Genomic DNA, 13,848 nt, shown 5'->3' on the forward strand with positions numbered 1-13,848 from the left:
CTAACTTTCTATTCCGGGATTGTTCTTATTTGAGTACGAAGTCCATAAATACTACGAGTACGGAGTAACACATAAAATCATCATACATCAACCAAAACACAACCCTTTCTTGGGAAACGATTTGTTTTTTCCCCTATACTCACATGCAAATAATTACAACATCGTTTTGATTGGTCCATTTATGGGGCTACTTCAGTTTTTTTTTTTTGCCTTAAATAACGTTGTGGGTCCCGCTCATTACTTCTATTCTTTGTCTTCTTCATTTCCTCTCTTCTGTAATTAATCCTCCATAATTCTCCTTTCGCACTACTACAAAAAGCATGTTTTCTAGACGCATTTTAGGCCTTTTATCGACGCTAAAAAGCGTTCTCGACGCTACTAAAAAGCGTCGAAAATACGTGAGTCGAAAATTTTCAGGGACATAAGAAAGCGTCGAGAATATCGACGCTTTTTTGTGTCCTAACTAATATACGAAGCGTCGCAAATTATGTATTTCGCGCATTGTCCCAAATGAGTGAAGTTTTTTAGCGACGCTTTTACCAGTCCTCATACTCAAATTTAGCGACGCTTTTTGTTGTCTTGCGTTTATTTGTGTCGGCCTATGGTATGGCGGGAAATTCTTTGAAATTTGAAAATGTGCAAATATGTAGACATTAAAAAGCGTCTAGAATTTATTTTAAGCTTTTTTTTCCTTTTATTAAATTATTACCATCATACATACACTAAAGTTATATAAATTTATCATAAATTTAATTAAATTAATAACATTAAAATAAAAATAAACAAATATTCTATATAACTAGATTAAAAATAAAAAACAACAATTAATCAACATTAATAAGTGTACGTAGTTAATTGCCAAATTTATAAAAGAAAACATCAACACAATTATTAAAAAAAAACGTCGCATATTATAGTAGCTTGTCCCTAAACAAATACATCACTAATATAAGACTAAAAACCAAAATAGATAGATGATGGCCTTAGATATATTCTCTTGTTGATGCTCAAGTGTCCCGACCTATTCTCTTGTTGCTCCTACATTGCCTTTTCCAATCTTCACAAAAAAAAAAGTATAAATTAGTACATTACACAATATAGGCTCAATATTCATAATCGATTTGAGACAAATATACAGACATTATACTTTAATCTGGGTCCAATTAATTATGTACAATGCACATATATAAATCTGTAACTTAAAAAACACAAAAAGGAGCACATTATATTAGATCATAGAGTTACTGATGGAAAAAGATAGCCACTCAGAGTACTTATGAAGTAATAAAAATATACTGCAGATAAGTTGACAGTTACTTACTGACTTAGAGTGATAATACTCTTTATATGGCACTTATCCCAGAATGTTGACTGGTAGTTAGGAAATTTTCAGTAGTCTGAGGTTAGCAAAAGGAGCTACTGGATTAAACCATCAACAGAAGACTAGGGAGCCATATCAGGAATTTCAGTAGCATAAATGTCAAAGAAGTTTGCTGGAGGGTAAGTAAAAGGGACACATTCTCCTGCTTTGAACTTTGTTCTCCCATAAAAGAAAGCTTATCAGCTACAACAGTAATTTTAGTTAGTGCATTATAACAGCATTATGTCTTCAAATGATCCTTTGGATCCTTGAGCATTTTAGTTAGTGCATCAGCATATGTAAATTAGGCCTCATAACAGCAGTAATTTTATAAATGAGCAGCAGTAAAAATGGGAGTAATTTTATAAATGAGCAGCAGTAAGTGCTAGTCACATTGAATATGCTCATAATTAATAAAGATCAAGTAGGCAAAGATCATCTACCAGTCCCAACTAACAGTCCAATTCAGTCAATATTCCAATGAATAACACCTAATTATAACCCAATCCCAATACCAGAACTTATTAGATTACAAAGTAATTATTGCTATATTAACATGTAAAGTGTATCTCAGTAATCTCACTAAGCAATAAATTGAATACAAACATGTAAAACGCAGTAAGTACACTACAGAACACTGAATATTATAGTGGGTTAGATACAGTGCTGAAGCTTCAATTAATAGCATCCAGCAGCTAGGAAACATTAGAGGGTGGGCCTAAAGATACCTGTTGCTGAAGGCCTATATTTCGTATGCAACCATAATCAAATGCCAATTTCTGATTGCAAGCATTAGTGCTAATCACAATATTAAGCACGGAATGAATATACCAAATGCTGCAAAAGGACATCTTGCACAACAGAATACACATGCAATTTCCTTCACTATTCACTACATTTTCTCAGGATTATGAGCAATAGTTCTAGAATTTAAGGATTCTATCAGAGCATATCAGAGCAATAGGATTAAACAGATGAGATGCATATCTTTACATGTATGAAAACCAAAGACAATTTAGTGTTTAAATGGTCAGAACTTGAATCACAGCCCGACAGTGGAGAGCCTAGTGGCCCAGCCATTAGTTACGTTTCTCTCACAAGCCATCTATGGGTGAAAAACAAACATAGCATCGCACAAGCCATCTTTTGTGAAAAACAAATGCAGCAAAGGTAATTTGAACAGACGGTAAAAAATTGCCTGTTTAAGCATGAATAAGAATCCTATTCGTTGTGCCCTTATGTTGGTGCATGTGAAAAAGTAGTAGTAGAAATATTAAGTTCAATTAAAATTATGAATAAGACAAACCTTTTACAAGCACAGGAATTAAAAAATTAAGCTATGTCTGGCACCCTGGCACATTGAATATGCTAAGTCATGCCCAGTAACTGAAAGCAACTATATTGATTAAAATTGATACTTACATGTTAGATGTGCTCTTAAGAGTGTTAACTAATGTTGATTAAAATTTTAGCCTCATGCTTCCCTCCAAACATCATAGAGTTGTTTAAACATTATGCATATCATTTATGACGAGTTATTTAACAGTGTTGTTCCACCTTAGAAGTAAACTTTCTGCACTTAAATTTCTGTCAATTATGTAAATTTCATACATTTATGTCAATCTGTCAACGTGTCTACTATTTGGAATTATTTTTACCCTGCTAAAATAATTTACCACAGATAAAGTAACATAATTACTATTTTATCAACAAAATTAGTAGTTTATACCAACTGGAAAATTTATACTAGGTTGAATTTCTCTTACCCTTCAGAACAAAAAACCTCCTTTATGCTTTCAGGTGATCTACCTCTACAAACACATTGTTTAACATCCAAGAGCTGCTAATTAAAACATTGATAGGAAACACCTATCAGCTAAGCTTATCTTAAGGACAGTGTAATCACACAAGGCAAATTCAACTAGGAATCTTACTGCTAGCATAATCACACCTTGTTTGTGTAATACACAAGAAGATAGGTGGTCATATTCTGAAATAGGGTTCTCACCCTTCAGAGTGATACTATTTGGCTTAAATAATTATTTGACAGAGATAGTAGATGCCCACAAGCCATTGTTTTGACCTCAAAAGTCATAATGTCACCAAAGGAATATTAGATGAGCAATATAAGAAGAGCATAGTGGCATTATCAAAATTAGAATAATACAATGATCTAAACTAAACAAAAATGTAAGAAATACAAAAAAACCTCCAGCTTCGTGCAAGGGATAACATTTAATTAGCAATTATCAATTTCAACTAAAACCAAAAAATTCATATCAAAAACCAGAAAATTCATATCAAAAACCAGAAAATTCATATAAAAAACCAGAAAATTCAAATCCAATAATATTCATATCATAAACCCATAAAATTCTAAACTAAAAACCTAAAAAACGCCATAAAAATCATAACAAAAACCAATAAACTCCTTTAAAAAATAAAAAAAAAGTGAAAACTTGGATTTGAAAACAGAATTCACAAAAAAACCAACATAAAAAGAAATAAAATTATCTAATTAAGGGAAAAAATTTACCTCGCAATAAGATCGAGATCGATTCTTGTTCTACACCAACTAAAAATAGAAGACATGCAAAGAAATAATTCCCAATTTTAACGAAAATTTAGAGAATTGTGATATATTAGGTACCAAAAACGATAGATATATACCTAGAAACAATATTGTATAGCAAATTGTAAGTTAATACCTCAAATTTATGAAAGTGACGAGCCAAAAACCCCTCCTTGAAGTTTAGCAAGCAAAACCCAGATTTTAACCAAAAAGGAATTTATTTTTTTGTCGCTGATGATGGAGTTAGGTTTAGAGGAGAGCAGAATAGATTAGTATGGATAGGCGGTTTAATTGGGAATTTGTGAACCTGATTCGAGTGAGGGTGAAAATACAACCTGCTAAGTTTTTCATTAAAAATTTCAAAATTGCGGGCAGCCATACTCACGTGCATAGCACGTGATTTTCCCGACACTTTTAAGTGTCGGGAAAATCTTCGACCAGAAAAAGCGTCTAGAAAAGACGGTACCAAAATACATACGCTGACGCCACACCAACAACGTCGAACCAAAAGCGTCCAAAAAGCACGCCTTTTGTAGTAGTGTTCTCACACTCCAAAAAATGGCAAGTGGAAGCCAAATCAGTGCAACATCAAGACCTTTCAACCCACCGTCTTGAAGCCTGATCCAACAAAAAATTCAGCCGAAAACCTTGCTAGCTTCGACGTCTACTTCGTCTTCTTGATGGCTGATATCAACTCCTATCGTGTTTACCTTGAAGGGAAGGAAAAGTCGAATGTCGTCCTCTCTGATAGCGAAGAAGAAGGCGATGATGAAGCTGACAACGACAACGGTGATGATGATAACCAGGAGGGTGGGGATCAGGACAACTAGGGAGATAACCAGGAGGAGGAAGGTGAAGATAACCAGGGAGAGTGGGGATATGAGAATGATGACAGTGGGAAAGAATGGAACTACGCCGATGACAGCTGGTATGAGTCTGACCTTGAAGTGGACTCCGGTGACTACGATACTGACAACGCTAACAGCACAAGCAGCCAGTATTGGGGCGGCCGTTACCTCTAGTCTCCAGATCACTCAGAAAGTTAGGGTTTTCTGTTTTTGATAATTGTCTATTGGTTTTTTTAATTATTTGGGTTTGTGTGAAGCCCTATGAGGGGTTGTAGTTGGTTAATTGAACTTAGATTTGTGTAAATTAGTTTTTTAGATTTTTTGTTCCCTAACGGTGTCCTGATCCTGTTGAATTTTGGAAGAAAATAACTGTTGTTTGGTGTTGTAACTGAATTCAACTACTTTATCTAAATTAAATAGGGTCACTTAGAATGTAAGCACCTTTGTAGTTGTTTACCTCTTTTGGATGTTGATATTAATTTATCTAGGGTATGCTATTCTTAGTGTTTGTAGGTTTCCATTTAGGTATGATAGGGAGAGTGGAATGTTTAATTGTAGTTGATTTCTGTCTCATTGTATGTCATTGAAGGAATAAATAGAGTATTGTGTGGGGTTTGTCTGATTTAGTTTATTGCCATCCATAGTAGAATTGGTGTACCATATGTGTGTTTCATTAGTCTGTGTGTGTATAGTCAGATTTGGTTATGAAGTGAAGTGAACTAGCATTGTTTAATAGACCCTATAAGTCCTAAAATATGTATTAACCCTTGATTCTGCTATCACAATCACACCTAAATGGATTCTATGGATGAATGGAATGGAATGGATTTGCTAATCAGTGATTCTGAATTGCAATCTATTAACCTCTATCTAGATTACATGAAACATAATTTCCTTGAATATGATCAAGTACCAAAAATTATTCCAAACAACTGACCATCTTCTCAACTTATTCCAAATAAACTACTAGTTAACTTAGAATAAACAAATGCATAAGGGGTAGTTAGTCATATTAGTTTAATCAAGAAATTTGGCCTACTACATATGTTAAATTATATATGTTAAGCCCTCATTCTTTGGGTTTGTGTGCAGCCCTAGGTAGGTTGTGGCTTGGTTAGTTGTTCTTTGATTAGTGTAAATAAATTGTTTATTTCTATCTCATCTTCATCTAACCCGGTGTAATTTAGTTGGAAGGGACTGATGTGCTTACAAAATAGAAACTATTTGAAAGGGACTAATGTGATGTTCGGTTTTTTTTTTTTTTTTTTTTTTTTTTTTTTTTTTGGGTGTTTAGTTGGTATGATCAATAGCTGTTGTAATGGTATAATGTTTCCTTCACAACACCCCTTGACTTGATCAATATATATCTAGTAGATCAATATTTGTGTAACACCTAAAAACATTGACACAACATTCTAGACTATATCTTTACCTTTACTCAACAAATTCCTTATCAAAAACGCATTTAACTCTAGCTATATACACTTTGACTGCCATGCAACTGATTTAGGATTCAATTCCACACTGATGATGCTTATTCAATTCCTATATATACACTCAATGCAGGCCTCTATGCAGCTGACACCAAAGAAGTAGACTATCTGGATAGGGAAGCCAAATAAACTCTTTACCCCCTTTTGAAGGTCTTATTGGAAGTTTATGGATGTAAATATGCAAATTGTTTCTTGTGTATATGCTCTACTTATGTAAGTAGGTTTAAACAATTATTTAAGTCTTTGGTAGTAGTTTGAATCTTTTATGGATAACTGTATAATGCTCTATGGGGGCTTAACTTTGGAAGGTATGTAATTATTTAACCTATCTTTTTATGACTTTTAAGGCTTAATCTAATCTTTTGATGCCTTTTAGGGCTACATCTAATCTTTTGATCCCTTTTAGAGCTTAATCTAATCATATTTACCAAAATCATTGAAAATAACTAATGAAACCATAATAGGTAGTCAAAATATGTAGATAAACATGCTAATCCAGACATAAGTAGCACATGTAGGAATACATCCCACAAATTAGAACATAGCTGCCCAAGACACCACTTAAGCTTAGTTAATACATTGAATAGAGTTTTATAGGTCCATAGCAAAACATAGTCATCATAGAAATTAAACAACAGTAGCAGCTTAACAGCATAATATAATTAAACATAGTCATCATAGGAATTCCTGGTACATAGGGATAGTTGTGTGTCACACCATCCTTCGTAGCCTTCAAGCTCCATCTCCAGTTTAGGCCACTATAGCTGACATCTCTCCAGCTCCTTTCACTTCCCCAGAAGGTCCTTCACCCCCAGCTGCCTTATCAGCAGCTCCTTGTGCAGGGGTTTCCTTTGCAGCCTGTCAAATTATGCCAATAAATATGATAAATAGAGTAAACTTAGGATATGCATACAAAAATATTAACATTGTATGTGATTTTACCTTAAGGGTTCCAAACATCCTAAGAGGGCTCTCAACATCAGCACACACAAGCATCTCATCAGATTCAACCCTGCTCTGGTCCCATATTATAGCAAACCCACCACTCAGCCCTACACTCTCATCAAATGTCCAATTCATATCACCCTTAATTGCCTCCACAACCTGCTCAAAAGACTTCTTCTCCACCCTAGTCTCAAAAATGATGACAATCATTGGCTTGTGGACTTATCCTAAGGACATGTCGCTTAAAGGATGGCCTAGTAATGCCACGCGCATTCCACAACACAACAGATGAACCTAACTCAAAAGGCTTTTCACTACTAACATAACCTGTTTCAATGCTCACATCCATGAACCTAAGAAAGGGGTCGACCTTGTAGTTTCCCAAACAAGCAACAACATCGATATAACTAATTTTAGCATGCAGATAAAAGATTTGCAAACCATTAGAGTAACAAGCAAGTTCAGTTCTTGTTTTCTGAATTTTAAGTGGGTAAATAGGGCCCTTGATGTCTAATTCAAGGATTAGATCAATTATTTTAACCAGAAAATAGGGCACTATCTCACTAATCGTAGAGGTGTCGTAAATGACTTCAGGATTATCACCATATAGTTCCTTAAATGCATCAACTAAGTTAATTATACCAACAATATAAACTAAATTAGGGAGATGGGCTGGAACAAATTCACCTAAGGGGCCAACCATGACCATTCCATCCAGTTCCTCACTTAGGGGACTATCTGGACTACGAATGATGTCCCTAATAGTGTTGTCGCTGACAATATCTCTCATTCCGTTTGCCTTTTTCCCAGTAAAGTACATGAATCTGTTGAAATCCATTTCTGGAGTTCCAGCCTTCCTAGTTTGCCGACAAATTGTTTTGGCTTTGGTTGCAACAAGATAGCAACCAGTTGGGTAAGTTGGGTTTTCAGGGTCAAAGTTTGGGTTTGCCATGGTAATAATACTTTGATTTTGCTTTGGTTGGGTACTCTAGGTTATCATCTGTGTGGAAAATATTTGTTAAGAGTCTTATATAGAGATGTCCATTTAATTACTAGGTGTCCATCATCTTTCTTTTGAAACTGACAAGGTCATCAAACTCAAATGGATAAAAACTTCATGTCCATTGCATTCAAAGTAGCGCAAAAACATTATTCAAATTTTTTTTTAAAATGAAATTTTGGCAGAACAAGTACTACTTCAAGTCCTACTGACTTTGCAGAACAGCCTATTGTCAAGAATTGCAGTAAAAGTGTTGATTTCATTTTCTCAAAAACCCATTTTACATTATGGCCATGTTTGGTAATTGGCTTTTTACTGGCTTTTTGGTTAGCTTTTGGTTTTTGGCTTTTTTAGGTGGTCAAATAGCCAAAAAATGTGTTTGGTAATTGGCTTTTTAATCAGAGAAAAAGTTGGCTTTTAAGCCAAAATGAAAAAGCTGCTATGAGTAGCTTTTTTGTTGGCTTTTGGCTTGTTGGCCCACAAATTATCTAATAAACAGCCAACAACCAACAATTAATTTATCAAACACATTTATAAACAGCCAATTTCAAAAGCCATTATAAACAGCCAAACATTCCAGCTAGTCAAACAAACCAAATGAACCATCCAACAACCAACCGCCAACAGCCATTTGCCAAACAACGCCTATGAGTTGTCAAGTCATAACTTTTGTAAATTGAAGAAGAGCATTAGCAGACTGTAAGCATGTACCCTGTGGCGGAAAATCTGTAGGAAAAATTTTCTAACACGTTAAAAAGCCAAGTCTATCTTTTAAAGATTTTGTATGATATTTAAAGTGAATTACCTAACTCAATTTATAGACAATGTCCAGTGCATATCATCAGTAGTTATGGGTTTTCGTAATTATGTTTCCCTTCACATTTTTTTTAGTTTATAAAATGTTGATGTACAAATCAACGGTGATGGTAAAATGATAAACTTACACATCCTCAATACGTGTAAATGATGTAATTTTAGTTCTATACCATTTGGTTTTTTTTTATTAATAATTTATTTTAAAAAAATGAGACTTCAGATTGATCATGTTAATTATAGAATAACAGTAAATGATGACTAGTCATCCCTAAATACAATTATAACTAAGGGCCTGTTCACATTTACTGAACTGAGCTTAACTGAACTGAACTGAGCTGATTGGAGCTGAACTAAACTGAACTGAATTGATTTGAACTGATTAGAGCTGAACTAAAGTGATCTGAAAGGAACCAAACTGAACTTAACTAAACAGAACTGATGGGAGCTGAACTGAACTAAAATTAAGTAAATGTGAACAGGCCGTAAGAATATAATAGTTACATATGTGATCATTTATGTAATTTGAAAAATTGTTGTATCTAACATAGAGTAGTATAATTTGTGAAAATAATTAGGTTGGTAGCGAGAAAATATATATCGTGACGAATCAGACAGGATCACCGACTACCATGGCTATAATTGGTCATTATTTATGTTTCACAATACACGGTGAATAGTAGAGGTGTGTATATATTATGCAAGTACGAGTGGCATGCAGCTACATACACCAAAGTAGAGTGGTCACGTTTAACATGGTAAACCAATGCTCAAAATGTTAACCATAACATATGATGCAAATTTTTGATACAATGAACCGAAGTAAGGAATAAATAATTGCATTTATTGATTATCGATCACACACTTGATGGTAGTGAGGGGTACCATTATTTCCCTTCGGTTCAATTTAATCCATTTAATTAACGGTAATGGTAAGTATACATCGAATACAAATTGAATGCATGTATCATATTTGCTAAATCAACCAAACCGACAATGAGAATTACATAAAGTTAGAACGGCTTGAAAGCTAGTTAAAACTTGTTACTTCGTAATATCTGAACTTTGAAGCTTTTATTTTGATAAACCGGTGAGCATAATGTTATTTGTGTATTTAATCGTGATATTGTTAACGTGTTGAGGGTTTAGGGTTTATCTTTGAGCTCTTAGTGTCGAGGGCTTAGGGTTTAGGGTATAGGGTTTAGGGTTTAGGGTATAGTGTTTAGGGTTTAGGGTTTAGCGTCGAGGGTTTAGGGTAAATTAGTAAATATATCAACTTATAGTTGTTTCTTGAAATTGCTTTTCCACGTGTACAAAATCAGTTTTTGAAATTCACAATTTCTTTAAAAGACCAAATTGAAAGGAAGAAGTGTCTTTTTTTTTTGTCTCTATCCTATATCTTTTGTTTTTGCCATACACTTCCCTAAAATATCCAATTATGAAAAAAAACCTCCCTTACTGGCATAATGCAAAATAATCTAAAATCAATTATCTCACAGTTGCACAATCTTGAGATTGGTAGCTCAAGGGGGAATATCAATTTTCATCCTCGCAATAAAACACTGTATTTCAAAACTGTGTGCGCATCTACCGAGTCGGAACTGAAGTTCAACAAAACAAAATAATATCACGATGATAGTGATTTTTCAACTGATAATCAGCTCTCTTCATATGCTTTATTTTTTGAACTTAATGCGTATCTAGAGAATGGATCCCAGTTTATGTCCCAATTTTTGACGATGGTGGAACACGATCATTGGAATCAGTTCCTACCGGCCTATATCCCTCTTCTAGATGACATGGATGCTTATTTACACAAGGGTGTGTCAATTTTCATGAAATCGTTTTGCTACAATATTAAGGACATGGATCCTCCGTTCATTCCAGAGGATTTAGTCCTCATTTTTTATTTGAAAATCATTATATCCCCAAAGGAGATTCTAATATTCTCCATCCCTTTGGATCCAAGAGAAGTTGTGTTCGGTAGTAATCTGTTTGGTGCTCACGTTTTAGAGGTTGATGATATGATAACACATGTTCACTTAAATGTCTTATCTTCTGTAGCTACATTGAGTCAAACTAGGTTCTACAACGTATGTATTAGTTCCCAAAGAATTACGGGATCGTCAAAAATTAGATGTTTCATGAAGGGTTATAAGTTAGTGATATGGAATGCTAAAAGTATCCATCGACCTTCGTTTGATGAAAATATTGTTGTCCTATTTGAAGCTTATTCGCCTATGGTCGTTGTCTTGACTGAAGCTAGAGTAAAAAAGCCATTTGTTTATTTAATTCGCAAGGTGTTCGGTGAAAATTACTTCGTCGAGGTTATTGGTCCCAACAATGGATTAGGGGGCCTTTTAGTTATTTGGGATAGACGTGCGCTACCATATATTCATATGAAGCAACATACTTTGTTCGGTCATGTATTGTCCACAACTATAAGTGTAAGTAATAATTTAAATAGTAATTTGTCGTGATTTCGTTTGGTATTAATTTTGTGTTTATTAACAATATATAACCTTTGTTTTGATTTTTTACAGCTGGTTGGCAACCGAACCTGATTTCGATGAATGAGGATGATTTAACTACTCATGTAGATGAAGATGAGAGCAGCGATGAGGATTAATGTTGGTGTAGACTTAAAGCATACGAGTATATGTTACGTAATTGTCGCCTTTGGCGAGCTAAGCTAGTACGAATTACTTTGTTAGTGACTATTAGTTATTGTGTTACTATGTATTTGTTGCTGAAATTAAAGAGTCTGATGTGGTCTGAACTGGTAATTGGTGATTATTGTCCTTATTTAACCAAGATCTATCAATCCAAAGCATTCCACCTGTATTCGTTTATAAAGTTAATATGCGATCTATTCTAAAGGGAACACTTGCTTGATCAATCCTCAATAACCTCGGGTATAATTATAACTTCAAAAGTTAAAGCAATAATTAGTTTTGCTTCCAAGACCAATAGTATGTAGTCATAATATATGAAGTATAAAGCTACATCCATACACCCTTTAAAAACAAAAAATTAAACAAAAAAAGGCAACATCCATGCTTAGCTTGTACTTAATTAGTATTTTACATTCCAGATTTATTGTTTTTAATTGGAGTTAAAAATTTCTAAACATGGAAAAATTACCAGTTAATAAATTGTCAAATCCCTAAAACTGACCAATAACTTGGAGGTTTAATATTAAATCCTTTAAAAAGAAAAATAGTGACAGGTTGTATGTTGGAGTAAGTACATACATTTGTTTATTATGAAATCCAAAGGCAATAGTGTGTAGTCATAATATTTGAAGTAGTTAAGTATAGGCTATAAAGCTACATCCATACTTAGCTTGTACTTAATTAGTAATTTAAATTTCAAATTTCTGGTTTTTGTTTTAAGTTAAAAAATTCAAAACAAGGAAAAACAACTAGTTATTAAATTGTCAAATCGCAAAGCCATACCAATAATTTGTCAGTTTAATATTACCACCTTTAAAGAAGAAAATAATGATAGGCTGTATGTCAAATCAACAAACACAAAAGTCATGTAATTATTTTTTTATGCAACTGTTGTTTCTTTTAGTTGGAAATCAATCAAGCTTTTAAGTTTTAGGATTATGTCATACCATTAGATTTGGCATCCAATGCTATGAAAATTGCATCTATTTTGCAACTCAACTAAGATTAACTGGTACAGTGGAATAACATTATTAACAAAATAGAACACAAACAATGGTTCAAAGTCATTATTGACATGATAATCTAATTAAATATAAATATAAATAATTAGTTAATTAATAATTCGCCAGGTGGTTGTAGATTGATGTTATATATTATAGTCGGTTTTTAGTTAAAGTTAAATTCCAAAAAATCTCTATGTCGTGAAGTTAAACTACTACGAGCCTTTTCTCTTACGTTGAAATTCAGTTCAATTCAGTTCAGTTCATTTCAGCTCAATTCAGTTCAATTCTGTTCTGTTCAAGTCAGCTCCCAATTTCCTTGTCTTATAAAATATTCATTTCAGTTCAGTTAGTTCAATTCAGTTTAGTTCTGTTCTGTTCTGTTTAGCTCGGTTCAGTCAATGAGAACAAGCCTTACGTATACAATTCTAATCATCTGATCAAGAATATTCAAAACTGTTGTAAACCTATATATGATTAATAGAGATCAAAATATACATAAGGTCGAGAAAATATTTTAATAATTCGGTCAGGTACTAGTTCACTTAGGGTTATGCTTGTTGTTTCTGTAGTTAAATCGGTTTATGCTTAGTAGCATGTTCGGGTTACGGACATGAAGTGCTTGATGAAACTGGTTTTCGATGAAGATCTGCTCAGGTTAAGGGTTTAGGTTAGGGATGCTTATCGAGCGAGTCGAACACGAGCTCAGTGCTTGAATCAACTCAAAATCTGTTTACATGTGCTCAACTCATGCTCGTTAAAGTTTCGAGTCGAGCACAATCTGCTCGTTAAACTAAGACTTAATAAGTGTCTAATTTGTTTAAACAATGTAATTTTTTTTTTAAAATTCTATATTTTTTATTTAATCACGACTTTATCGAGTCGACATAGAGCTTGTTCAAATCGTGTTCGGTAACATCTCGAGTCGAGGCAAAGTCGAGTTGAGCTAACTCGAATCGATATTTGACCGAGCATTAACCAAGTCGAATAGGAGATGCTCGTGAGCTGCTTAAATCATTTAGCACCCCTGGTTAAGGGTTTGGGATGGGGTGCTAATCGAGCGAGTAGTTGAAGTTGATCATGAGCATAGGGTTGATCAACACCTAACCTTTGAGCATGATATAATACCTAAAAACTTAAA

The 13,848-nt window shown here is 33.9% G+C and overlaps 1 long non-coding RNA gene across 1 annotated transcript; it reads right to left on the minus strand.

Moving 5' to 3' along the window:
* Positions 1 to 779: 779 nt before the first annotated feature.
* LOC145614026 (uncharacterized) lies at positions 780 to 4,264 on the minus strand. The gene is made up of 4 exons (XR_014107038.1): positions 4,069 to 4,264; positions 3,897 to 3,926; positions 1,322 to 1,564; positions 780 to 1,057 (listed from the first exon to the last, which is right to left on the minus strand). It is a non-coding gene; the product is annotated as an uncharacterized LOC145614026 (long non-coding RNA).
* Between the last annotated feature and the right edge of the window lie 9,584 nt (positions 4,265 to 13,848).

This window comes from Chenopodium album, chromosome 3 (genome assembly GCF_948465745.1).
Source record: "Chenopodium album chromosome 3, dcCheAlbu1.1, whole genome shotgun sequence".
Taxonomy (NCBI): domain Eukaryota; kingdom Viridiplantae; phylum Streptophyta; class Magnoliopsida; order Caryophyllales; family Amaranthaceae; genus Chenopodium; species Chenopodium album.